Source organism: Bufo gargarizans, chromosome 5, assembly GCF_014858855.1.
Source record: "Bufo gargarizans isolate SCDJY-AF-19 chromosome 5, ASM1485885v1, whole genome shotgun sequence".
NCBI lineage: Eukaryota > Metazoa > Chordata > Amphibia > Anura > Bufonidae > Bufo > Bufo gargarizans.
In genome coordinates this window covers 167,364,442-167,384,392 of record NC_058084.1, presented here as the reverse complement: position 1 = coordinate 167,384,392, position 19,951 = coordinate 167,364,442, and positions in this window count along the sequence as shown.

The following is a 19,951-nucleotide window of genomic DNA, read 5'->3' as shown; positions in this document are numbered from 1 at the left end:
TAACTCCCATCACTAGAAACTTCAACGTTTGTCTGCAATAAGAACAAGAATGGGACTTGCTCTGTAATTTGCTGAACAGACATATGGATGCAGACAGCACACGAATTACCTCCATGCACCATCAGGGATTTTTTCGGACCCATAGAAATTATGGGTCTATGTGCTGTCCACAAAAAAATGTGGATCGGACACAGATACAAAATATGGTTTTGTAGATGAGCCCTTAATTGTATATGTATTTAATCTGAGTTAAAGATATTTAAGTATTTGAATGTAATATAAAATATTTTGTTAAAAAAATATCACTAAGGATGATTGGCAAAGCTGGCAAAATATTTTAACTTTACATATTAAAGGAATTGTTGAGTTTTGCTTTATTTCTTTTATTGTGCTTGATTGCAACCCATTTTTGCCATAGGTTAAGTTATTCTGCTGCCAAAACAAACTACACATAGTATTAAGCATAGTATTAAAGCTTCATACTGTCTTAACAAAAGATTTCTTCCTTGAATGTAAATTAGTAGTGGAACAAAGGACTATTGAGCACAAATAATTATAATATTAGTGAACTTGCTATTAAGTTGGGATAATATTTGGTAATATATTTTACATACACAAAACATTATTGCTCTTTTCACAGTACTCATGCATGTCGGTCATAGCACCTGATCAATTTCATGTCTGGCTCATTTCAAGAGCATTATGGCACCAGCAATAAGGTATTGTTTGGGTAACAAAGACCAATTAATTTGAGTGAACTCAAAAATAGAGCAATAATGAATTATTCTTCACTACTATAAATCAGAGCAAGCCACTTTTAGTTCTGTGTATTATAAGAAACCCACAAATATCCCAACATTTATTTTTTTGGTTGTGTATTTTTTTCATTCATTGTATGAAATAAACACTATTAATGAGTAATCTATCACACGATCATATAATATTATGCAAAACTGTTAAAACATGATGAAAAGAACAACATGTATAAAGCAGTAGGTTTACGGTCTTTACAGATGTATTTGAAATCAACATAAAAAAATGTGTATTGAACAGTATACAGTGATATTAAAAAGCATAGTCAACAACACTTTTAAGTACAGTTGAGGCAACTGGGGAAAGAGAGAATACAAAACTTACTACAAATTGGCGTGGTATTAAAAAGCAGGAAGTGCTCAACCCCATATACAGTGGTGCATCTATACTGGGGGGGCAGATCCTGCACTTGTGGCCCGTTGCTAATGGCAATCCCCAGCAAAAATGCATACAATGGAGGATGCCTGCAGTGGACCACAAGTACCACAATGGACATCCTACACAGGATAGCAATTGTGTGGATGTGATAAGCAGTCAAAATAACATAACAAAAACAAAGACAGGTGCACTATGCGGTCTTACTAACCCTCGTACTGGTGTAAAATTGAGAATTAGCCAACATATCCTGCTTGGAGGACATGTCTGAGCCCGAGCACCGCGCCAAGTTTTCTCAAGTAGCTCGGGAACCTAACGCTAAACCTACCTGGGCCGTATGGGCAATACCAGAAGCAGTGGTCGAATTACAGGTGCGCAAGGTCCGACTCAATCTCCCAGTAACCTCCAGCATGTGACCATGCACAAGAATATAAAACTTACCCAGAGAAAGTAGTAGTAGAAGTAGTAGCAGTAGGCCACAGTTCTCCCTCACTTCAAAAAGGGGCCACATTAGTATTGATGACAAAGAGTATGACATTGTGGATTGGATGGCACATTCCTCATCTCAGTCACAGCAGGATGATATCAGTCTGATCTCGGAGTATGACACCATACCTTGGAGCCAGGGGTCACAACATTCCTGTATAAATCAGGAATCAAGTCAGCACTACCTGTATAGCCTCTCATGCAAGTACCCGGTCCAGTCCATAAACAATCCAGAAAAAATAGGAAAAAGATGGCCATCACTGAGATGCAAATAAAATCTTCAGTCTTTATTTAGCTTCATGTAAAAATACATCATACATAAAAACTGGTAACACATCCAACACATTTCGATCTAACAGGTCTTAGTCATGGTTACAAAATTCCTCCTGCTCCTTGCAGCCCCAGAAAACCATATCAGTGTCATTGCCTCTGTCTTCACTGCCTTCTCCTAGTGGGGCACCTTTTTTACTAACAAAAAACACCTGCTATGGAAGCTACACAAGAGAGTTTTTCTGTTGATGACTAGCATGAGAGCAGTCAATGTTTGGACTGCCATGAGGAGGAGGTTCAGGGAGAGGTGGGGAATCCCTTGCATAACTGTGTTGGTGGTAGTGGTAATAGTAGTGGCACTTGTAACCATGTGGTGGTGGAAATGGCAGGGGTAATGGTAGCTTATGTGACAGTGGCACTTGGGTCTAATATAGATAAGGAAATCAGGAGAGGGGCCAAGGAGAGAAAATTTAGTAGCAACCTGGATTTTGTCAGGAAAGAGTCAACACTCTGGCAAATAGTGGAAAAATGTATTTCACACTTAAAAGAAAGTAAACACTGTCAATATGTTAGAGACACAAGCGATTTTTCAGGGAAGAGCATACAGTACTTTGATTACATTACTAAAGTGACAAAGTCCCTAGAGAATGACACAGAGTTATCCTCATCAGACTGCAAAGGGGATGGGTGGCACACTTCCAAGGAATGAGACACATCCCATAACATACCAAAGAAAAACAAATCCTAGAGGCAGAGGAAGAAGGATATGGGGTAACAGTGGGGGCAAACCCTGACTCAACTACAATTATACCCTTTGAGAATTAAAGCACACTCGCAAAACCCTCTACACAATATACCTTGCAACCATCTGAAATGTATCTCCTTTTGTCACCATTCTCCTGCCTAAATATCCTGTTCTGGACTCCTTTTACAGCCTCCCCAAAAATTCACAAAGAGTTAGAGGGTCTGAAGGGTAGGCTCATTGTGTCAGGTATTGACAGTCTTACCAAAAAGATCAAAGTGTCTGTTGGCCAAATTCAAAGACCATTTGTACTTATTATGTCTTTATATACTAGAGACACAATGGATGTCCTGAAAAAAACTAGAGGGAATCAGTTGTGATACTGAGACAATGCTGGTCAGCCTAGATGTGGAGGTGTTGTACAGCTCTTTACCCCATGATTTCTTCTGCACCAGAGGAAAACAATTTGTTCCACATAATGATTTGGTCCTCAGATTGCTCCGGTTCATTCTTGAGCACAACTTGTTCAATTTCAACCACAAAATCTTCCACCAGCTCAGGGGGGTGGCCCTGGGGTGCTCCTGTGCTCCCATGTAGGCCAAACTCCTCCTGGGCTGGTGGGAGAAGAAGTTTGTCTTCAGAGAGACTATAGAAAGATGTTCATTATATGTCACCTTGTTGCTTAGATATATCAATGATGTGCAGATCCTGTGGAGGGGAAATGAACGTGAGTTTGCAGAAGTTGTGGCCTACATAAATGTGATTGTCTTGGGGCATTATTTTACATCACATTATAATCTCACACACATTTCCTTTCTCGTTGCCACTATCATTTGAGAAAGGGATGGCAGCACCTCTACCAACATGTATAGGAAAGAGACAGCAACGAATGACCTGCTGTGTTGGAAGAGCTATCACCCCAGAGCCCTTAAAAGAGAAATCTTCAAAGGATAATTCCTACACGCCAGACTAAATTGTTACAACATATTCTACTTCAAAAGATCAACAGGCGACCTGCATGACCAATTCTGCCAATGGGAATATCCCCAAACCGTGCTCCGTGAAGCCTATCATCACTCCCTCAACCGGGGGAGGGAGACATTATTAGTCCCCAAAATAATGGAGAGGGATAAGGAAGGAGTACAGATCACTTCAGTGCAGCCCAGAAAGAGATCAGAGTGATTATTATTACGAAAACCTGGGGCATCCTGAAGTTGGACCCTGACCTTAGGCATTCGGTTGGTGACTGCCCTCCTATCACATATCGTAGAGGCTGCAACATCAGGGACAGAATAGTGCATTGTTTTTATCAGCCACAAGTTACACATACATAGCTGAAAAGCAGCACCATAAGGACATACAGATGTGGCCAATGTGTGGCCTTCTCCAGCTCCTCAACAGATGAAACATATTGTATTATATCTTTCATCAATTGTAAGATGACAAGTGTCATATACCTTCTTACATGTACAGCGAGGAACAAAAGTATTTGAACATCCTGCGATTTTGAAAGTTCTCCCATTTAGAAATCATAGAGGGGTCTGAAATTCACATTGTAGGTGCATTCCCACTCTGAGAGACAGAATAAAAAAAAAATTCAGGAAATCACATTGTATGATTTTTAAATCATTTATTTGTCTTGCACTGTTGAACATAGGTATTTGAACACCTGAGAAACAGCAAGAATTCTGGCTCTCAAAGACCTGTTACTGTGCCTTTAAAAAGTCCACTTCTTCTCCACTTATTAATCTAACTTAGTAGCACCTGTCTGAGCTCTTTAAAGACGCCTGTTCACCCCACAGTCAGTCTGACGCCAACTACTACAATGGGCAAGACCAAACAGTTGTCAAAAAACACCAGAGATAAAATTGTGGACCTCCACAAGGCTGGAAAGGGCTACGGGACAATTGCCAAGGAGCTTGGTGAAAATAGATCAACTGTTGGAGCAATTGTTAGAAAATGGAAGAGGCTAAAGATGACTGTCAGTCTCCCTCAGACTGGGGCTCCATGCAAGATCTCACCTCGTGGGGTATCACTGATGTTAAGAAAGGTGAGGAATCAGCCTAGAACTACAAGGGAGGAGCTGGTCAATGACATGAAGAGAGCTGGGACCACAGTTTCAAAGATCCAGTGCACTACTCCATCATGGCTTCAAATCATGCATTGCACAGAAGTTTCCCCTGCTCAAGTCATCACATGACCAGGCCTGTCTGAAGTTTGCCAATGACCATCTGGATGATCCAGAGGAGGCATGGAGAAAGTCATGTGGTCAGATGAGACCAAAGTAGAACCTTTTGATCTAAATTTCACTTGTCGTGTACGAAGGAAAAAGAAGGATGAGTTGCATCCCAAGAAAACCATCCCTACTGTGAAGCATGGGGTGGTAACATCATGCTTTGGGGGTGCTTTTCTGCGAAGAGGACAGGACGACTGCATTGTATTAAGGAGATGATGAATGGGGCCATTTATTGTGATATTTTGATCAACAACCCCGAAACACACAGCCAGGATAACCAAGTAGTGACTCCGTAAGAAGCATATCAAGGTTCTGGAGTGTCCTAGCCAGTCTCCAGTCGAGATGGCCTTGCGGTTCGCCCAGTGGTCGGTTCGCTGCGAACTTTGCGTGTTCGCGATTCGCCGAACATGTGAACATATGGAGATATTCGTGCCCGCCATATTCTTTTACATTGTGAAGAACCTTGACCCATGACACATCCATCAGGTGGTACAGGACAGTCAATTGAGATGTTCAGCACATAGACATACCTTATAAATAAACCTTATCTGGCCGCCATTTTACATTCAGTGTTTTGCCAGTGTAGGGAGAGGTTGCTGTGTGGAGCAGGAACAGGCTGTTATGGACACCAAACGCTAGCTAATAGGGCCACAAAAGTCCTTTTAAAGACTAGTATAGGTGTGCTATCGATAGGAGTGATACACAGAAGGGTGCCATATACTTATAATATACTTTTATAATGAGTCAAAAACACATAGATCTATATAGTGATCATCTGGAAGTCAGGGACCTAGGGGCTAGGGGCTTATTAGGGCCATTTTAATATAGGGTAAGGTTCCGGACGGGGTCGCTCCTATCAGGGCAGGTGGTCTGTGGTTAGGCTATCAGGGCCAGAATAGCACCCCCCTGTAGGGCAATATCAGGGACAGTTCTTTGCCCACCCTGTCCTTCAATACCACATCATCATCTAGCCCTGGGATAGATGTTTTTTGCTTTCCCTCCGGGATTCATGGATATGCACTGGAACCTCCCGGATTGTGGTAGGACATAGTTTCTGATTTGGTGCTGCCGAGCACCTGATTTAGTGACGCTGAGCACTTGTTATTGCCTACCACATCTATGCTTTTTGCTTAACTTTAATAATTTAATTTATTTTAATTTTGAGGGATATCTTTTCCATTCATAGGTCCGCAAAATGGGTCCGCATCCGTTCCGCAATTTTGGTGCACAGCTGTATCAGAATGGTCCATTAGTCCAACAACATATCATTAACATCATAGTAACATAGTAACATAGAATATAAGGCCGAAAAAAATACATTTGTCCATCCAGTTCGGCCTCTTATCCTGCAAGTTGATCCAGAGAAAGACAAAAAAAAAACTGTGAGGTAGAAGCCAATTTTCCTCACTTTAGGGGAATAAAAAATTTCTTCCCAACTCCAATCAGGCAATCAGAATAAGTCCCTGGATCAACGATCCCTCTCTAGTAGCTATATCCTGTAATATTATTACGCTCCAGAAATACATCCAGGCCCCTCTTGAATTCCTTTATTGTACTCACCATCACCACCTCCTCAGGCAAAGAGTTCCAGAGTCTCACTGCTCTTACCATAAAGAATCCTCTTCTATGTTTGTGTACAAACCTTCTTTCCTCTAGACGCAGAGGATGTCCCCTCGTCACAGTCACAGTCCTGGGGATAAACAGATGATGGGATAGATCTCTGTACTGACCCTTGATATATTTATACATAGTTATTAGATCTCCCCTCAGTCGTCTTTTTTCTAAAGTGAATAACCCTAATTTTGATAATCTTTCAGGGTACTGTAGTTGCCCCATTCCAGTTATTACTTTAGTTGCCCTCCTCTGGACCCTCTCCAGCTCTGCTATGTCTGCCTTGTTCACTGGAGCCCAGAACTGTACACAGTACTCCATGTGTGGTCTGACTAATGATTTGTAAAGTGGTAGGACTATGTTCTCATCACGGGCATCTATCCCCCTTTTGATGCAACCCATTATCTTATTGGCCTTGGCAGCAGCTGCCTGACACTGTTTTGTGCAGCTTAGTTGCTGTTTATTAAAATTCCTAGATCCTTTTCCATGTCAGTGTTTTACCATTTAGTATGTACGGGTGACTTGCATTATTCCTTCCCATGTGTATAACTTTACATTTGTCAGTGTTAAACCTCATCTGCCACTTATCTGCCCAAGCCTGCAATCTATCCAGATCCCTCTGTAGTAGTATACTGTCCTCTTCAGTGTTAATTACTTTACACAGTTTAGTGTCATCTGCGAAAACTGATATTTTACTATGCAAGCTTTCTACAAGATTATTAATAAATATATTGAAGAGAATAGGGCCCAATACTGACCCCTGAGGTACTCCACTAGTGACAGTAACCACCCTCTGTTTTCTATCATTCAGCCAGTTACTTACCCACTTACAGACGTTTTCTCCCAGTCCGAGCATTCTCATTTTATATACTAACCTTTTATGTGGTACAGTGTCAAATGCTTTGGAGAAGTCCAGATATACGACATCCATTGATTCGCCGCTGTCAAGTCTAGAACTTACCTCCTCATAGAAACTGATTAAATTAGTTTGACATGACCGATCCCTCACGAAGTCATGCTGATATGGCGTTATTTGCTTATTTCCGTTAAGATGCTCTAACAAAGCATCTCTCAGAAAACCTTCAAACAGTTTACCCACAACAGATGTTAAACTTACCGGCCTATAGTTTCCAGCTATAGCCTTTAATATTATCACACTCCAGAAATACATCCAGGCCCCTCTTGAATTCCTTTATTGTACTCACCATCGCCACCTCTTCAGGCAGAGAGTTCCATAGTCTCACTGCTCTTACCGTAAAGAATTCCAGAAATACATCCAGGCCCCTCTTGAATTCCTTTATTGTACTCACCATCACCACCTCCTCAGGCAGAGAGTTCCGTAAAGAATTCCAGAAATACATCCAGGCCCCTCTTGAATTCCTTTATTGTACTCACCATCACCACCTCCTCAGGCAGAGTTCCATAGTCTCACTACTCTTACCATAAAGAATCCTCTTCTATGTTTGTGTACAAACCTTCTTTCCTCTAGACGCAGAGGATGTCCCCTCGTCACAGTCACAGTCCTGGGGATAAACAGATGATGGGATAGATCTCTGTACTGACCCCTGATATATATTTATACATAGTAATTAGATCTCCCCTCAGTCGTCTTTTTTCTAAAGTTAATTACCCTAATGTTGATAATCTTTCAGGGTACTGTAGTCCGCCCATTCCAGTTATTACTTTAGTTGCCCTCCTCTGTACCCTCTCCAGCTCTGCTATGTCTGCATTGTTCACAGGATCCCAGAACTGTACACAGTACGCCATGTGTGATCTGATTATTGATGTTTTACCATTTAGTATGTATGGGTGACTTGCATTATTCCTTCCAATGTGCATAATATTACATATGTCAGTGTTAAACCTCATTTGCCACTTATCTGCCCAAGCCTCCAATCTATACAGATCCATCTGTAGCAGTATACGGTCCTCTTCCGTGTCAATTACTTTACACAGTTTAGTGTCATCTGCAAAAATTGATATTTTACTGTGCAAGCCTTCTACAAAATCATTCACAAATATATTGAAGAGAATAAGGCACAATACTGACCCCTAAGGTACTCCACTAGTGACAGTGACACAATCTGAGTGTGTACCGTTAATAACCACCCTCTCTTTTCTATCACGGAGCCAGTTACTTACCCACATACAGATAATTTCTCCCAGTCCAAGCATTCTCATTTTATATACTAATCTTTTATGCAGTACAGTGTCAAATGCTTTGGAGAAGTCCAGATATATGACATCCATTGATTTGCCACTGTCAAGTCTAGAACTTACCTCCTCATAGAAACTGATTAAATTAGTTTGACATGACCGATCCCTCATAAAGCCATGCTGATATGGCGTTATTTTCTTATTTTCCTTCAGGTACTCCAAGATAGCATCTCTTAGAAAACCTTTAAACAGATGTTAAGCTTACCGGCCTATAGTTTCCGGGCTCTGTTTTTTAACCCTTTTTGAATATTGGCACTATATTTGCTATGCGCCAATCCTGTGGAACACTCCCTGTCAGTATAGAGTCCTTAAATATCAGGAATAAGGGTCTGGCTATGACATTACTTAATTCTCTTAGGATACATGGGTGTATGCCATCTGGTCCTGGCGATTTGTCTATTTTAATCTTTCTAACCGCCTCCCGACCGCCTAACGCAGGGATACATCCTGTGGATGGTCGGGTTGTTCCTCGGTGACGCATCGGCGCACATGCGCAGTGCGGGCCGGGAAAAGTCGCAGGAGAAGTTTGTCACCAGCCTGCCAGCCAATGATCTGCGCTGGCAGGTTGGTGACTTTTAAAAAATCTAACCACAGGCCATTTAACACATTATATTTATAAATATGGGGGGTTCAATCAGCACAACCCTGTATGCAGGTGCACATTGCTATGGTGAAATACAGATAAAAACACAAATGCAATAGCACTCTGCAACCAGCACTCTGCCCTGCCTCTATGCTGGATGTTGAATGAGGCATTGGTGTACATTTTGGCCAAAGCGTAATAAGCCACTCACCACGTCAAGGTCGCCTCCATGAGTGGTGCCTAACACTAGTTCCTACCTGTTATGGGCCATGACAGCCACACAAAGTGCAGGGAGCGCAAGTACAGCATGCACGCCAAGCACACTCTGCTTTTAAACCTGTCCGGTGCCATTACAGCTTTCATCGGATCCAGGGATGCAAGTACCAACATGCATGCTGAGCCCACTATATACTTCTCCTGGAGCCAAATGGCTACTGGTAGGAGCTATGAAAGCAGACTCAGTTTTATACTGACTTTAAAACCAGCCTCCAGGGCAGACTAACTGGTCAGGTGTGCATCACTGCATGGAGATCGCCACACCTCCAAAATATAATACAAAGAAAAAAATGTGGGGGGTTCAATCAGCACAACCCTGTATGCAGGTGCACATTGCTATGGCGAAATACAGATACAAACGCAAAAACACAAATGCAATAGCACTCTGCAACCAGCACTCTGCCCTGCTTCTATGCTGGATGTGGAATAAGGCATTGGTGTAAATTTTGGCCAAAGCATAATAAGCCACTCACCACGTCAAGGTCCCCTCCATGAGTGGTCCCTAACACTAGTTCCTACCTGTTATGGGCCATGACAGCCACACAAAGTCCAGGGAGCGCAGGTACAGCATGCACGCCAAGCACACTCTGCTTTTAACCCTGTCCTGGTGCCATTACAGCTTTCATAGGATCGAGGGATGCAAGTACCAACATGCATGCTGAGCCCACTATATACTTCTCCTGGAGCCAAATGGCTACTGGTAGGCGCTATGAAAGTAGACTCAGTTTTAAACTGACTTTAAATATAAAGTGTTAAATAGCTTCTGTGCTCTCTGCCTTTTCGTTGGTTGGTCCCAGCAGAGAGTAAAGATCACTGTGAGTACAAAAAGCACAACACATTTAGCCCCAGATCACCCCCCATCACCCCAATTAACCCCTTGATCACCCCTGTCAATCACTAGTGAAAGGGAAAAAAGTGATCAGTGTAAACTGTCACTATATTTTTTTTCACCAGTATTGACTGTTAGGTTTTAGGTTAGTTTAGGCCCCTTTGGTAGGTAGTTAGCGTCAGTTAGCGCCCAGCCCACCGCACCGCAGTCACTGATTCGCTGAACCTACGAACCTGTAGAAAGCAGTGGCAGTCTGACCCAAAGTTCAGACAATGAGGTTGAGGTCCCTGATACCATCAGGCGTACCCCGTGTTGCTAGACCACAGGTTGTGCAGGATCCGCTTCAAGGGAAGCAGAGTGGGGCTGGCGCTGTCGGAATACGTGGTGAGGCATACACCAGCAGCGCAGCCCATCCTGGACCTAGTACCAGCACTGCCGTAGAACATGGTGAAGTGGCGAGCACCAGAAGGGCAGTTGAAGCTGGTACGGTGGCACGTGCATTAGTTCCCCCGTCGCAGCCACCACACAGACAGGCCCGTAGAGCCCCTAGAGTCCCTGAGGTGCTGGCAAACATTGATTGGCAGCCCCCAACTTCAGCCGCACCAGTAGTTCCCCCTTTCACCGCCCAGTCTGGAGTTCGGGTTGAGACAGCTCAGATCGGATCGGCACTAGGGTTTTTTGAGCTGTTCTTGACTGCGGAGCTCTTGGACTTAGTCGTGGCAGAAACAAATCAGTATGCCACTAAATTTATAGCCGCCAACCTGGGAAGCTTTTATGCCCAGTCTTTCCGGTGGAAACCCGTCCAAGTTTTCGAATTTAAAACTTTTCTGGGCCTTCTCCTCAACATGGCCTGACAAAAAAGCATGAATTGCGGTCATATTGGTCCATGAACCCAATTCATCACATGCCCATGTTCTCTGCTGCCATGTCCAGGACACGATTTGAGACCATCCTGCACTTTAGTGACAACAGAACCTCTCGTCACAGAGGCCACCCAGCTTTTGACCGGCTTCACAAAATTCGGCCCCTCAAAGATCACTTTAACACCAAATTTGCTGATTTGTATACCCCTGAGCAAAACATCTGCATAGACGAGCCCCTGATACATTTTACCGGGCGCCTTGGCTTCAAACAATACATCCCAAGCAAGCGCGCCCGGTATGGGGTCAAATTGTATAAGCTCTGTAAAAAGGGCCACAGGCTAAACGCACAAATTTTGTGTCTATGAGGGCAAAGATCAGACCCTGGAGCTAGTCGGTTGCCCTGACTACCTGGGGAGCAGTGGTGTCACCCTTATTTGACAAGGGGTACCATCTTTATGTGGACAATTTCTACACAAGTGTGCCCCTCTTCAGGCATTTGTTTCTAGAACAGATTGGCTGCTGTGGCACCGCGCGACCTAGTCGCCGGGGCTTCCCCCAATGGCTCGTTACCACCCGTCTTGCAAGGGGGGAGAGGGCTGCCTTGTGTAACGAAGAACTGCTCGCGGTGAAATGGAGAGACAAGCGTGACGTTTACATGCTCTCCTCCATTCACGCAGACACGACAATCCAAATTGAACGAGCAACTAGAGTAATTGAAAAGCCCCTCTAGGTCCACGACTATAATTTGCTCATGGGAGGGGTGGACTTCAATGACCAGATGTTGGCTCCTTATTTACTCTCCCGCAGGACCAGGCGCTGGTATAAGAAGGTGTCATTATGCCTAATTCAATTGGCTATGTACAATAGTTTTGTTCTCTACAATAAGGCTGGGAGAACACGATCCTTCCTCAAATTTCAGGAAGAGATCATCGAGAACCTCCTGTATCCAGGAGGTTCCGTGGCCCCAACCACCAGTGTAGTGAGCCATCTACACGAGTGACATTTCCCCAATGTCGTTGTTGGTACCTCAAACCAAGCGCCACCCCAAAAAAGATGTGTCTGTAGCAGGAGTGGAATAAGGCGTGACACCCGCTATTTCTGTCCTGACTGTCCTGACCACCCTGCCCTATGCTTAGGGGAGTGTTTCCGGAAGTACCACACACAGGTACACTTAGTATAGGGATTGCGTGACACAGGACAGGCACACAGGGGTCTTAGGGCCCTTTCACACAGAGCTGCTGCAAACCTCTCCTTTCACCTGGGACAAAGTGCATAATGTACTTCACCACATCTCTGGGTGATTTGCGCTTTGCACATTGTCCCATGGGGAAGGAGAGGTTTGTCCTATAAAGGTAAAAAAAAAAAATAATCACAGGTAAGTAAAAAAGTTAATGTTCCAAATGTTCAATAAAGTTTATAAAAGTTAATGTTCTGTTTCAAATGTTATATAAAGTTAATGTTAATAAATTTATGGCGTTGCGGCCTTTTGTTTTGTTTTGTTTTTTTACCTTCTAGGTGGACCAACCGATCAACCAGCTGCAGCACTGATGTGCATTCTGACAGAAGCATTGCGCTGCTGTCAGTTTACACAAAAGTCGGTGTATGCGGCGCTGCAAGACGAGATTTCTCCTCTGCAGTAAAAAAGATACGTTTGCCGAGGCTTATGAGCTGAGGGGCGGTGTTCATATGCGTTGGCAAACACTTTGTATATAAAAAAAATAAAAAAAATTCTGGCAATTATTTATTTATCCACATCGATTGATGTGAATGGAGAAATCAGGTTTGCCAGGGCATACGGGCTGAGTGGGTTCGGATGTTGGGCGGAGCTCCTATCCTTTTTTTTGTGCAATTTTTTTGGCAGAGATTTTTTCATCCACATTGATCGATGCGAATGAAGAAATCTGTGCCGTTCATTTTTTCTTTCAGCCCAGAGGCTGAACAGAAAAAAAAAAATCTCATTACCCGTATGCTAAATATAAGGAGAATAGCAGAAATTCCTAATGCTGGCCATACATGTAATGATTGTGGAGACCCTCAAATGCCAGGGCAGTACAAACACCCCACAAATGACCCCATTTTGGAAAGAAGACACCCCAAGGTATTCACTGAGGGGCATATTGAGTCCATGAAAGATTGAACTTTTTGTCCCAAGTTAGCGGAAAGGGAGACTTTGTGAGAAAAAACCTAAAAAAAAACAATTTCCGCTAACTTGTGCCTAACTTGTGCCAAAAAAAAAATTTTTTTTCGAAGAACTTGCCATGCCCCTCACGAAATACCTTGGGGTGTCTTCTTTCAAAAATAGGGTCACATGTGGGGTATTTATACTGCCCTGGCATTTTAGGGGCCCTAAAGCGTGAGAAGAAGTCTGGAATCCAAATGTCTAAAAATGCCCTCCTAAAAGGTACTCATTGGAGTAACAAGTGTCACACATGTGGTATCGCTGTACTCAGGAGAAGTAGGGCAATGTGTTTTGGGGTGTCTTTTTACATATACCCATGCTGGGTGAGAGAAATATCTCTGTAAAATGAAAACTTTGTATTAAAAAAATGGGAAAAGTTGTCTTTTACAGAGCTATTTATCTCACCCAGCATTGGTATATGTAAAAATACACCCCAAAACACATTGCCCTACTTCTTTTGAGTACGGCGATACCACATGTGTGACACTTTTTGCAGCCTAGGTGCGCAAAGGGGCCCAAATTCCAATGAGTACCTTTACAATTTCACAGGGCATTTTTTACGCATTTGGATTCCAAACTACTTCTCACGCTTTAGGGCCCCTAAAATGCCAGGGCAGTATAAATACCCCACAAGTGACCCCATTTTGGAAAGAAGACACTCCAAGGTATTTCGTGAGGGGCATGGCGAGTTCATGTAAAATTTTATTTTTTGTCACAAGTTAGTGGAATATGAGACTTTGTAAGAAAAAAAATATATAATTTTCCGCTAACTTGTGCCAAAAAAAAAAAATATTCTAGTAACTCGCCATGCCCCTCACGGAATACCTTGGGGTGTCGTCTTTCCAAAATGGGGTCACTTGTGGGGTATTTATACTGCCCTGGCATTTTAGGGGCCCTTAAGCGTAAGAAGTAGTTTGTAATCCAAATGTGTAAAAAATGCCCTGTGAAATCCTAAAGATACTCATTGGAATTTGGGCACCTTTGTGCACCTAGGCTGCAAAAAAGTGTCACACATGTGGTATCGCCATACTCAGGAGAAGTAGGGCAATGTGTTTTGGGTTGTATTTTTACATATACCCATGCTGGGTGAGAGAAATATCTCTGTCAAATGACAACTTTGTATAAAAAAATGGGGAAAGTTGTCTTTTAGAGAGATATTTCTCCAACCCAGCATGGGTATGTGTAAAAAACCATTGCCCAACTTCTTCTGAGTACGGCGATACCACATGTGTGACACTTTTTTGCAGCCTAGGTGCGCAAAGGGGCCCAAATTCCAATGAGTACTTTTAGGATTTCACAGGGCATTTTTACGCATTTGGATTCCAAACTACTTCTCACGCTTTAGGGCCCCTAAAATGCAAGGGTAGTATAAATACACCACATGTAACCCCATTTTGGAAAGAAGACACCCCAAGGTATTCCGTGAGGGGTATGGTAAGTTCATGTAAAATTTTATTTTCTGTCACAAGTTAGTGAAATATGAGACTTTGTAAGAAAAAAAATATATATAATAATAATAATTTTCTGCTAACTTGTGACAAAAAAATAAAAACTTCCATGAACTCACTATGCCTATCAGCGAATATCTTAATGGGGTCAGTTGTGAGGTGTTTCTACTGTCTGGGCATTGTAGAACCTCAGGAAACATGACAAGTGCTCAGAAAGTCAAAGTGCGTAAATTAATTTTTTTGCACCATAGTTTGTACATAGTTTGTAAACGCTATAACTTTTATTCAAACCAATAAATAAACACTTGTTGCATTTTTTTTTATCAAAGACATGTAGAACAATAAATTTAGAGAAAAATGTATATAGAAATGTAGTTTTATTTGAAGACTTAAAGTTTTATTTCAGAAGACTTAAAGGTAGGCAGACAATGTCATAGAGCAGCAGGAAATGCTAGCAGAATGCTTGGGTGTATAGGGAGAGGAATTACCAGTAGAAAGAGGGAGGTGCTCATGCCGCTCTACAGAGCACTAGTGAGACCGCATTTGGAGTATTGTGCTCAGTACTGGAGACAATATCCAGAAGGATATTGATACTTTTGAGAGAGTTCAGAGAAGAGCTACTAAACTGGTACATGTATTGCAGGATAAAACTTACTCAGAAAGATTAAAAGACCTTAACATGTATAGCTTGGAAGAAAGACGAGACAGAGGGGATATGATAGAAACTTTTAAATACATAAAGGGAATCAACAAGGTAAAAGAGGAGAGAATACTTAAAAGAAGAAAAACTGCTACAAGAGGACATAGTTTTAAATTAGAGGGGCAAAGGTTTAAAAGTAATATCAGGAAGTATTACTTTACTGAGAGAGTAGTGGATGCATGGAATAGCCTTCCTGCAGAAGTGGTAGCTGCAAATACAGTGGAGGAGTTTAAGCATGCATGGGATAGGCATAAGGCCATCCTTCATATAAGATAGGGCCAGGGGCTATCCATAGTATTTAGTATATTGGGCAGACTAGATGGGCCAAATGGTTCTTATCTGCCGACACATTCTATGTTTCTATGTTAATTTTACAACAGAAAGTAAAAAATTTCATTTTTTTGCAAAAATTTAGGTAAATTTCGATTAATATAAAAAAAAGTTAAAATGTCAGCAGCAATGAAATACCACCAAATGAAAGCTCTATTAGTGAGAAGAAAAGGAGGTAAAATTCATTTGGGTGGTAAGTTGTATGACCGAGCAATAAACCGTGAAAGTAGTGTAGTGCAGAATTGTAAAAAGTGGTCTGGTCATTAAGGGGGTTTAAGCTAGGGGAGCTGAGGTGGTTAAGATGCCGCTGTACTTCTTCCTGGGTCAGACAGGGCACTTTTAATGGGGAATTAACTTTTACATTTTGCATTTCATCTCACAGTTTATTTTTTTCAGTGAATACAGTAGAGAAAAAAATATTTAATAGCTTTGCTTTCTCATCATCGCTCTCTGCAACTCCCCCTTATAACTCTGTAGAGGGCCGATACCTTCAGATTTATACTTTTTACCATTTATATAATTGAAAAACATTTTAGGGTTAGTTTTGCTCTCTTTGGCAATTAATCTCTAGGTCTCTAGTTTGGCTGCTTTTATTTGTTTTTTACATATTCTATTTTGCTTCTATAGTGTTTCCTTGCTACCCTCCTGTTTTAGTGATTTAAATGCTTTATTTTTGTCATTAATTGCTTTCTTCACATTTCTATTTATCCACATAGTTTTTTTCTTGTTCCTTAGCCTTTTATTCCCATTAGGAATGTACCTCTTACAATTAGATTTTAGGATGCTTTTAAAAATATCCCATTTTGTGGATGTATTTTTTTTTTTGGAGGACTTTGTCCCAGTTAGTTAGGCCTATGGCCTCTCTCAGTTGGCTAAGTTTAGCTTTTTTAAAGTTTGGTATTTTTGTTCCTCCCTGAAGAAACACTCTTTTGAATGATAATTGGAAGGTTATTACTTTATGGTCACTATTTCCCAGGTGTCTCCCAACCTGCACATCTGTTGCTCTGTCAGGTTTATTGGCTAGTACTAAGTCCAGTATGGCGGTACCTCTAGTCGGGTCCTGAACCAGTTGGGAAAGGTAATTGTCTTTGGTTATTGCCAAGAACCTGTTTCCTTTATGATATATACAAGTTTCAGTTTCCCAGTCTATATCTGGGTAGTTGTAGTCCCCTATAATAACCACCTCATTATGATTTGCCGCCTCGTCTATCTTGTTTAGTAGCAGATTTTCTGTGGACTCTGGTATATTAGGTTGTTTATAATAAACTCCTATTAGTAATTTATTATTGTTTTTGCCTCCATGTATTTCTACCCACAGTGACTCCATATGTTCATGTCCCTCACTTATATCTTCCAGGAGTGTGGGCTTTAGACAGGACTTTATGTAAAGGCAAACCCCTCCCTCTCTCCGGTTTTGGCGATCCTTTATAAGCAGACCTTAACCCTGTACATTAACCGCTCAGTCATAGCTATCATCCATCCATGTCTCAGTTATTCCCACTATGTCATAGTCCTCCTCACACATCACTAATTCCAGTTACGCAGTTTTATTAGTCAGGCTTCTGGCAGTAGTATACATACATTTAAGAGGTTTATGTATATTTTGTACCCTACACTTTTCCTTCTGAGCTGTTCTAGTTCCTCCTTCCATTTCTCCCCCAATCCCATTACCTTACCCCCAGTCTCTATCTGCACTATCTGCCCATCCTATAACATAATTATCCTCCCAGCCCCTAGTTTAAACACTCCTCCAACCTTCTAGCCATATTCTCCCCCAACACAGCTGCGTCTTCCCCATTGAGGTGCAGCCCATCCCTACGATAGAGCCTGTAGCCCAGTTCTCCAGGAACCAAAACCCCTACTTCCTACACCAGTTCTTGAGCCACTTGTTAACCTCCCTAATCTCCCGCTACCTTTCTTGTGTGGCTTGTGGTACTGGTAGAACTTCAGAAAATACTACCTTTGAGGTCCTTGCCCTAAGCTTTTGACCTAAATCCCTAAGATCATTTTTAAGGACGCTTCACCTACCTCTAACTTTGTCATTGGTTCCTATATCGACGATTACCACTGGACCTTCTCCAGCCCCTCCCAGTAATCTGTCAACACGATCCGCGATGTGTCGAGCACCAGGAAGACAACACACCGTTCGCCGATCCCGGTATTTGTGACAGATTGCACTATCATGGCCCACCTGCCAATCATAATTTGAGAATATCCCACAGAATTAATACCTGTGGTAAGTTCTGATGTATTGACACTAATTATATCACCTGCTCAATACTAATGAAATCCTGAAAACATGTATTGAATGTGTTCCCCGAATGCCATATTACCAGGACATACAGTGCTCGCAGTTTGTCACAGATTTCGGTGGTTATTGATCTTTGGTCCCATCAAGCCACTGCTACTTTCTGCCTATCTACCATTGTGTTCTGTTATGTACTGTATGGTTGCTGCTATCACTATCACCAGATCTGCTACTCTTTCTAATGTTCTTACCATTATCTCTTACATAGCTGCCACTACTACTACTGCTGCCCAAAAACAGCTGTACACACATCTATTGCCTTGTCTGTTCCATGTTGTGGTTCTACTGCAGCCCCTACTATTGCTTCCACATGTCACTATTACCCCTATACACCATAGACCTTACCCTTTCCACATCCTTAATGTATTGCTGCTGCTCGACAAGAAAAGGTTTTTCAAGGATTGGTAATAACAAGCCACTGTTTCCTTGGGCACTACCCTTTGTGTGTATAAATACAGTCAGACATATGCTACTGTTAAACCGTAATTTTTTCATGCTTGTGCAGAACAGGCCACTGTTTTTTCTGATGTATATATATAAATAATAGCTGGTATCTACACGCTGTTAAGGCATCATTTTTGAATGCTTGTTCCCAACAAGCCACAGCTTTTTTTCTAATAACACAGTACGTGTTTAAACACCATCTGCCCCACTATGGGTAAATTTTTGGAATGTTTCTAATATTAAAAAGCATAACAAATGTGTAGTGCAGTGTGTTTTTAAATACGCTATTTGTTAATACAGTCAACCATGCGTTTACTCATAGCTATAGATGTAAGTGTCACTCTGACATTATTTGCTATTGCTGCCATTGTATTAAAGAGATTAAGAGGGGGGGAGCTAAATAAATAGCAAAAATTTTGACAAAATTTTAATTAAAAAAGACAAAGAAAGGCAAGAGAGAAAAATCAGTCATATACCAAATTTCAGGCAAATTGGAGCACTTTTTATTTGGGTAGAATCGATTCAGACTGTAATCAAGTTTTTCTACATATACAGTGAATTGGACTTGAAACTAATTTCATGAAGTTCGCTCTACACCACATCAAAGTTCAACTTTTATTTGCTTTTTGTGCTTAACCTTACAAAAGTAGAGTAATGGAAGCTAAAAATCCAGCCTTATACTGATACTTCAATATTTAATTATGAACCAGGAGATGAGCCTCTGCAATCTGTAGCTGTAATATACTGTAGACCTCTCATCCCTGCCATTTAACCCATATAAGTGGGTAACAAATGGTGAGGCCTCCTTTGTACCCCATTGGGCCACCTGTGATACGGTGCAACCACACAGTCAGCTTTCTGCATGCAGTTTTGAAAGCCAAAAACAGGCATAGATCTTAAAAGAAGAGAAAAAAAGGACAAATATGATGTCTCATCCTTTTTTAATTCATTCCTGGTTTTAGCTTCCAAAATTGCATGCAGCATCCTGACCATGTGGATATACCCATACACTTGTAGAATCTTGATGATTGCCATGGAAGTCAGAGGCCTAACAATGGCCTCCAGGGATGCTATGTAAAGAAGCTGATTAGAACCTTCCAGAGGCAGAGTTCAATGAGTGATCTGCCAGTGTAACACAGACAGGTAAAGTACATTACAATATTTCTGTATTGTAATGTATTTTACCAGTGATTGGAAATTTGTAAGTTCAAAAAAAACTATGTTTTTGAAACTCAAAAAAA